General features: G+C 37.3%; 1 long non-coding RNA gene and 1 other non-coding gene across 2 annotated transcripts; one reads left to right on the forward strand and one right to left on the reverse strand.

Annotated features, from left to right (window-relative positions):
- The first annotated feature begins 3,169 nt into the window (after positions 1–3,169).
- On the forward strand, positions 3,170–4,518 carry LOC113472623. Its single transcript, XR_003394853.1, has 3 exons — positions 3,170–3,378; positions 3,625–3,937; positions 4,433–4,518. It is a non-coding gene; the product is annotated as an uncharacterized LOC113472623 (long non-coding RNA).
- A 1,370-nt stretch (positions 4,519–5,888) lies between these two features.
- Positions 5,889–5,961, reverse strand: Trnar-ucg. Its single transcript has one exon. It is a non-coding gene; the product is annotated as a tRNA-Arg (tRNA).
- Between the last annotated feature and the right edge of the window lie 1,917 nt (positions 5,962–7,878).

The following is a 7,878-nucleotide window of genomic DNA, read 5'->3' on the forward strand; positions in this document are numbered from 1 at the left end:
TCTGAAACAAAGACTGGAATATAAAGGTACATAATGTAGGTAATCAGTTAGCAGCGGGAGAAAAACTATTCTTTTAATATCTAGGTAATATTCTATATTCTATGCATTACAAGATAATTACAAAGAAGACCCCAGTGTCTGGGAATAGATGAAAATTGGTATAGCCTAGAAATAGCCTAGAATGAATAAAAATACATATGGTGTAAGAAAGGATACACAAGAAGTGATGGATAATGGAATTTTAAATCGTAATAAGTTGTTGTGTTATTGTTTTAAATTATCATAATTCATCATTTTGAAACACAAAGAGTTCGCCGGTCTGAAACAAAGACTTGGATATAAAGGTACATAATGTAGGTAATCAGTTAGCAGCGGGAGAAAAACTATTCTTTTAATATCTAGGTAATATTCTATGCATTACAAGATAATTACAAAGAAGACCCCAGTGTCTGGGAATAGATGAATATTGGTATAGCCTAGAATGAATATTGGTAAAGATGGAATGAAACTGTGATTGTTCATAGATGGGTCAAGAATTCATAAAATGCAAAAGGGAAACTGAGCCTTGATTAAACGACGTACAGGATGGATGAACGGTGTATACGAGTATACTTATCTCTTATCAGATGGACATCATCTCTCGGGGTTTCACAACTCTTTGTCACCTTTTGTATCCCTGGTTTTCAAGTTTCATAATACATGCACAACTCCTCGAAGTAAATACCTGAAGTAATGTTTTTATCGGTAAGATCTGGTGATTTGATACTTTCTGCATTTTGATCTTGAGCAAACCCTTTTACTATATTGGTAGAATGGCAATCTTCTATGAAGATAAGAATCGAAGTAGTTTTAATCCTAAATGAATGCTGGTATGTACGTTAGCATGGAAGGATAGTATTCTGAATTCTGAAGATAGTGAGACCCATTTTAAAATTATCATGTAGATAATTATAGGCAACTCACCAATCATCACTGCAGGGCAGTGAAATTTCTGCGATTCTGGTTATTTGTTTCACTATAACTATCGTCGCATCGGTCGCTCGGAATCGTCAGAAGAAATTTGGCAAACATGTCGAATTGTTCAACACATAACTACCTACTTATATATTTTTTTTATTTATTATTATTATTTTTTTGTAATCCTACATTTTTTATCCGTCTCTTAGTTATTGGGTTTTAGTGTCGGAAATAAATTTGTTCCGGGGTTGTTTTACAAATCTCAGGGAAGTAGGTAGATACATTTTGTTTTTCTTCTTTTTTTCTGTCTTTATGAAACTTGTTGATTTTAATCCTATTATCCTCTGAACGAATTTCATTATTTCTTTTCCATTGAGAAAATTATTATTTTATTTCTCAAATTAATTCCTTTTCTCCTTCCAATCATATGGCGAATTAATCTCTTCTGCAATTTCATTTGAAATTTTTTGACAGTAATGCAGAAATGCCATTTGTATGTGGGGTCTCTTGGACATTTAAGATGGTTGATTTTCTTCTACTGACGATTTTAGTATTGTACAATGTACATACACCACCAAGTAATAAATTTGAACCATTATCTGGGAAACTTTACGGGACATGGATTAGCCACTAATTTGTAGAATCACCCAGATACATTGTAGGTATTTAGGTAATGTTTAAATCTAAACGGTTCTTCTTTCAGTTGGAAGAAAAGTAAGTAGGTAGGTACCTATATGTATACTTCTAAGTTACCTTGTAATGAACTTATTGTCCTCATACGTTGTTCTGTGTTAATAAGTAAGTAGGTACTTAAACTTCAACTTAATTTCAAAATCTGGAATCGGCTGGTATTTCAAGTTGTTCCAAATTGATAACAGAACGACCCAACATTTTGAAAATAAGTAAGTAGGTTCTTAAACTTCAACTTAATTTCAAAATCTGGAATCGGCTGGTATTTCAAGTTGTTCCAAATTGATAACAGAACGACCCAACATTTTGAAGTGTGACAAAAGGAGGAAGAAGAACAATAAAACACGAAAATGAAAAGGGCAAAACTACAAAAGTGTGAAAAAAAGATAAATCCTATTCATGGAGAATTAGTCCTATATCATAACACTCGATAGTTTGATGCAGCGTTCGCTGACACTTCTCAAAGAAGATCAAGAAGATAGAGGAGCCAAATTGAAAGGATCTCCTTCATTTGAAACAGACAACAGCTCCTCCGTACAGAATGTAAAGGTGTCTTTTGTGCTTCAGTTTTACGCATATCCTTGGAATAAAATCTCCCAGGTGTCTCTTTTCGACAAAAAAGAAGTGTCAATCCTGAGTCGAATTACAATAGGGAAATAATAGGTAGTCCTGTGAACTATGATTGTCCTCTATTGTTGAGCACAATGGCAAGCGTTTTTCAAATTCGAAAATTCCTTTCTTTTATTTTTAAAACTATCGTAATATCTATTTGTGTGTTTGGAGAGCCAGGGATGATTTCAAGTGTCACAAAACTGTTGAGAGTATCTACGTCTACTGCCACAGAATATCCATAGCTTCATCCAGAGCAAGGCCTGCAAGGTGTAACTGTAAAGGAGAATTCATGAGATTAGAGCTTTCATTAAGGTATGTACCTCATTTTTTTCCTATAATATCTATTTGTGTGTTTGGAGAGCCAGGGATGATTTCAAGTGTCACAAAACTGTTGAGAGTATCTACGTCCCACAGAATATCCTAAAGCTTTATCCAGAGCAAGGCCTGCAAGGTGTAACTGTAAAGGAGAATTCATGAGATTAGAGCTTTCATTAAGGTATGTACCTCATTTTTTTCCTTGCTTGGTTACCCCCCCCATTTTTTCTAAACGTTGAGTCATTTTTCAGTCGGTATCCCATTATCAGCACCCATTCGCACCTCCACTTTTGTCTCAAAATTTCTTTGATTCTCTACCTTGTGCACCACAAGACCTTTACACGCAGTATGTCCTAAAGTTTTCCCTAAAATGATAAACGCACTCAACTACCCACTTTGTCTCTTAGGAAGTGATCCAAGGGGACTTCGAGATCTCACCCCTGGTCGCTCTAGTGCTCCTTTGCCTTCCCTGTATCTCACCTGTTCAAAATTTCCTTATTAATGAATCCCATTGTTGCGGCCATTATACAACGCATAACTGCAGTGTTGCATTTTACTCCTGCATCCTTCATCTTACAGGGTGAAAGATGTGATTTGTGCGGTCACTGCCCGAACCAGTGGATTCATCTGACCAAGGTCTTCCTTCAATCTCTCGAAGAGTAATAAGTTGTACCTAACTACCGTATGTACCTATGTTCGGCTTCCTGCAGCCTCCGGGGGTGACTTCACGAGGGAAATCATGCCGAGGACAATCATGGGAGAGAGGAGGCAATGCCGGAACTACAAACGCCTAAATACACACATGTATGTGAAATTTTAATATGCCTTTGTAGAGTAAATTTTCTTACAGTCTTACAGACTAGAATGAAGGAACAAGGCCTAGGATTTACTCTGAAAAATGCAAAGTGAAGAGTTGCAGAGTACTATTTAGGAAGAGGCTCCTGGATCATTGGTTATTTGAGATTCCTCTGTGAAACTTCGGAGTAGTTCGGAGGGATCTTTCCTCTCCTCAGTCATATAATACTGACTTTCGTTTTCCTTCTTTTTTAGGTACATCGATGACGCAAAAATTGAAGTATTCAAACTTCAAAGTCTTCAAACACATTTGGACCAACAACCAACATGTTCATTTCCCCTGCAAATCATGTCCGATTGTTGCAACATGTTGGCATTGTTGGCCGCGTGACGATGCGGTCTCAACACGGATTGCTGTATCCCGCATTCTCACCTTCCACAATCCCACATTAAGTCACCTTCTGGAGCGGTCGTTGCAAAGGGGATCAACTGTTTTCTCGAACACAATTGCTGGATCATCGTGAGAACAACTGGACCATCGGATGATGATTAGGTCTCACCCTGTATAGTAAGTTCCTTTTGTGTGTTTCTCCTCCATTGTGTCTAGCTCATCTTTGTGACCTTTGTCCTCCGGGATATTTTTCTTAGAACAAAAGACTAGACAAAAGAAAATTAATAGAGCGAAAGAAAGAGAACAAAATGTGAGATGAAGAGGAGGGGTTGAGAGGATGTGTGAAATATGTTTAGCACTCTAATGATAGTGTGTCGACGGATTATCCCTGCTCCTAGGTAAGATTATCACTAGGTGTACTCAAACTCAAAGTAGGTATTATCTGCCAAAAAAGTAAACCGTAACTGTTAGGGGTACCATAGTAATTACTCAGTTGTCCTCACAAGGCCGGCTTATACCCTAAAATCCAAGAGCCGAAGGAAACATCGACTTTGTCGTGAATTGAACCCTGATATGAGCCCATGGCCTGTTAACCTTAACACTAAGATGGTCGGACAACCTTTTGAAGAATATTTACTTATACCACTTTTTCCCATTGTTTTCATATTTCAGCCAGCAAAACTCCGATATGGCCAGTTGCAGCGTCTGCCTGGAAGAGATACCTACTACTCCACTACCCCACGAACATACTTACCCACTTCATATGTAGACATCTAGACTCTGGAGGCCAATCTGAACTGAACAATGTTATTGATATGAATATGTACCTACATAATATGTAGATTGTAGACAACACTCGCATAGTTCCTTTCTCCCAGTACAACCTAAAAAATTAATAGCTAATGACTGTAATGAGGTTCAAAAAAAATCTACAAGTAGGGCACATCCAGCATTCAATATAATGAATGTTAGTTCACCAAATAAAAAATAAATAACGTACCTAACTAAATCCCAGCAAATCATGTCCGATTGTTGCAACATGTTGGCATTGTTGGCCGCGTGACGATGCGGTCTCAACACGGGTTGCTGTATTCCGCATTCCCACCTTCCACAATCCCACATTAAGTCACCTTCTGGAGCGGTCGTTGCAAAGGGGATCAACTGTTTTCTCGAACACAATTGCTGGATCATCGTGAGAACAACTGGACCATTGGATGATGATTAGGTCTCACCCTGTATAGTAAGTTCCTTTTGTGTGTTTCTCCTCCATTGTGTCTAGCTCATCTTTGTGACCTTTGTCCTCCGGGATATTTTTCTTAGAACAAAAGACTAGACAAAAGAAAATTAATAGAGCGAAAGAAAGAGAACAAAATGTGAGATGAAGAGGAGGGGTTGAGAGGATGTGTGAAATATGTTTAGCACTCTAATGATAGTGTGTCGACGGATTATCCCTGCTCCTAGGTAAGATTATCACTAGGTGTACTCAAACTCAAAGTAGGTATTATCTGCCAAAAAAGTAAACCGTAACTGTTAGGGGTACCATAGTAATTACTCAGTTGTCCTCACAAGGCCGGCTTATACCCTAAAATCCAAGAGCCGAAGGAAACATCGACTTTGTCGTGAATTGAACCCTGATATGAGCCCATGGCCTGTTAACCTTAACACTAAGATGGTCGGACAACCTTTTGAAGAATATTTACTTATACCACTTTTTCCCATTGTTTTCATATTTCAGCCAGCAAAACTCCGATATGGCCAGTTGCAGCGTCTGCCTGGAAGAGATACCTACTACTCCACTACCCCACGAACATACTTACCCACTTCATATGTAGACATCTAGACTCTGGAGGCCAATCTGAACTGAACAATGTTATTGATATGAATATGTACCTACATAATATGTAGATTGTAGACAACACTCGCATAGTTCCTTTCTCCCAGTACAACCTAAAAAATTAATAGCTAATGACTGTAATGAGGTTCAAAAAAAATCTACAAGTAGGGCACATCCAGCATTCAATATAATGAATGTTAGTTCACCAAATAAAAAATAAATAACGTACCTAACTAAAAATAATTTTGAGTCTTGGCAAAAAAAGTTTAAAAAAAAAAATTGGCCAAAAATTTTCGACCGTGACAGGACTCGAACCTGCAATCTTCGGATCCGAAGTCCGACGCCTTATCCATTAGGCCACACGGTCGCTGTATGAAAGGAAGCTCTAGCATCAATATTTAAAGACCTCTCGTGCATGACGAGGATGACGTGCTCCCACCCCATTTCATTGATTTTCCTTGAAGTTACTCCTCCCTTCGCCAGAGTTCGTACTGGGGAAATAATATCAGCTGATATCAGTATTCAAAACAACGAACTTTATGAACAACAACTCTCAACCGGTGTGTGGACTGTGATGTGAATGTGTTTAGCAGCACGTGTTTGTGTTTAATTTGCTTGTCTACCGCGTAGAGACTATTAGCACTCTACGCCATCCTTGGTGATTCTTTATCAGTTCGGAGGCTCTTATCGTGTTTAGGCCTGGAACCTGGAAATAATGTACATACATCCATAGGTACTTAAAACACCTGAGAGTACCGCCAATCAACATTTTACAGTGCATATTTGAATCATTATAATGCTAGTTCCAGAATACCACGATAATTTCAAAAATTCTAATGAATAGCCAAATGGACCAATCGACCAATGTTATCAAAGGTTTTTAAAGTTCGTTCAATCACTTTATTTGTGCCGTTTTTCCATCAATGTTCTTTGATATTCTATGTTTATTATCATGTTTATTTTACGTATAATAGTGTCATTGGTTTTTAAAAAGTCTTTGATTGTTTGGTTGAACCTACGTGATCCCATAGGACAGGAAACCCTTTATCCCACATGGAAATGGATGAAAGGCTTGAATTCCTGACAGTATTAGCATTATAATGAATTAGATATGTAAGTTTGTACGTGTAATTGTAACTATACAATACATCTCGTGTAGTCACTTGACAGAGTTTTCCAAGTCGAAATTTGCATGTCTATAAAACTCTATGTTTATTATCATGTTTATTTTACGTATAATAGTGTCATTGGTTTTTAAAAAGTCTTTGATTGTTTGGCTGAACCTACGTGATCCCATAGGACAGGAAACACTTTATCCCACATGGAAATGGATGAAAGGCTTGAATTCCTGACAGTATTAGCATTATAATGAATTAGATATGTACGTTTGTACGTGTAATTGTAACTATACAATACATCTCGTGTAGTCACTTGACAGAGTTTTCCAAGTCGAAATTTGCATGTCTATAAAACTAATAAAATTCAACGTGTTCAGACTGTTCAGGTACGGTTAGCAAATCTCCACGAAGTTTCAAAGTTAATGCAAAAAAAGGGTTGCAATCAAATCCAATTTAAAGGTGAATTAAATTCAGTTGAATTTAAAATAATAAAAATAAAATTATTGTTCCTTATCTCTACGTAGGTATATGCAAATTACAATTCATTGCAATATGCAAAGCCAATTTTATCTGGAATTGATTTTCCATTTGATTTTGTAATTAGATATCTTTATAAAATTATACATAGTTTTATCAACCGTGAGAAAGAGCTTCACGAGTTTGGATCGTCTTTGCTAAACATTAAGGCAGGACAGTTAAGCGAACACCGAATGACCATCGAAAACGGAGACTTCGCGAATCATCAATTTGCTAAACATTAAGGCAGGACAGTTAAACGAACACCGAATGACCATCGAAAACGGAGACTTCGCGAATCATCAGAGTAACAACTAAAGGAGTGAGTCGTTTAAGACTGGTCCTGATCTCCTGAATTTATCCTGGGAAAGGGAAACATTTGTTGGAGAAGGAATCATTACTTGGACCTCTGCGTCGGGGAACTTCACCCAAAACTGAATATTCCTATAAAACATGTATATTATTTGTACCCTCTACCCATCAACCTGCCCTCCTGCCTTTTGTATTTTTCTGCAATTTCTTATGTTTGATGGGTGTGTCAGTGTCACCTGTAAAACTCCATGTCACATGAATTTGTTCCTATCCAATGTTACCCACATAAATACGAAATTATAAATACGAAAAAAGAAAAGATGCAAAACATGATTGTA

This window comes from Diaphorina citri, unplaced genomic scaffold (genome assembly GCF_000475195.1).
Source record: "Diaphorina citri unplaced genomic scaffold, Diaci psyllid genome assembly version 1.1 scaffold77, whole genome shotgun sequence".
NCBI lineage: Eukaryota > Metazoa > Arthropoda > Insecta > Hemiptera > Psyllidae > Diaphorina > Diaphorina citri.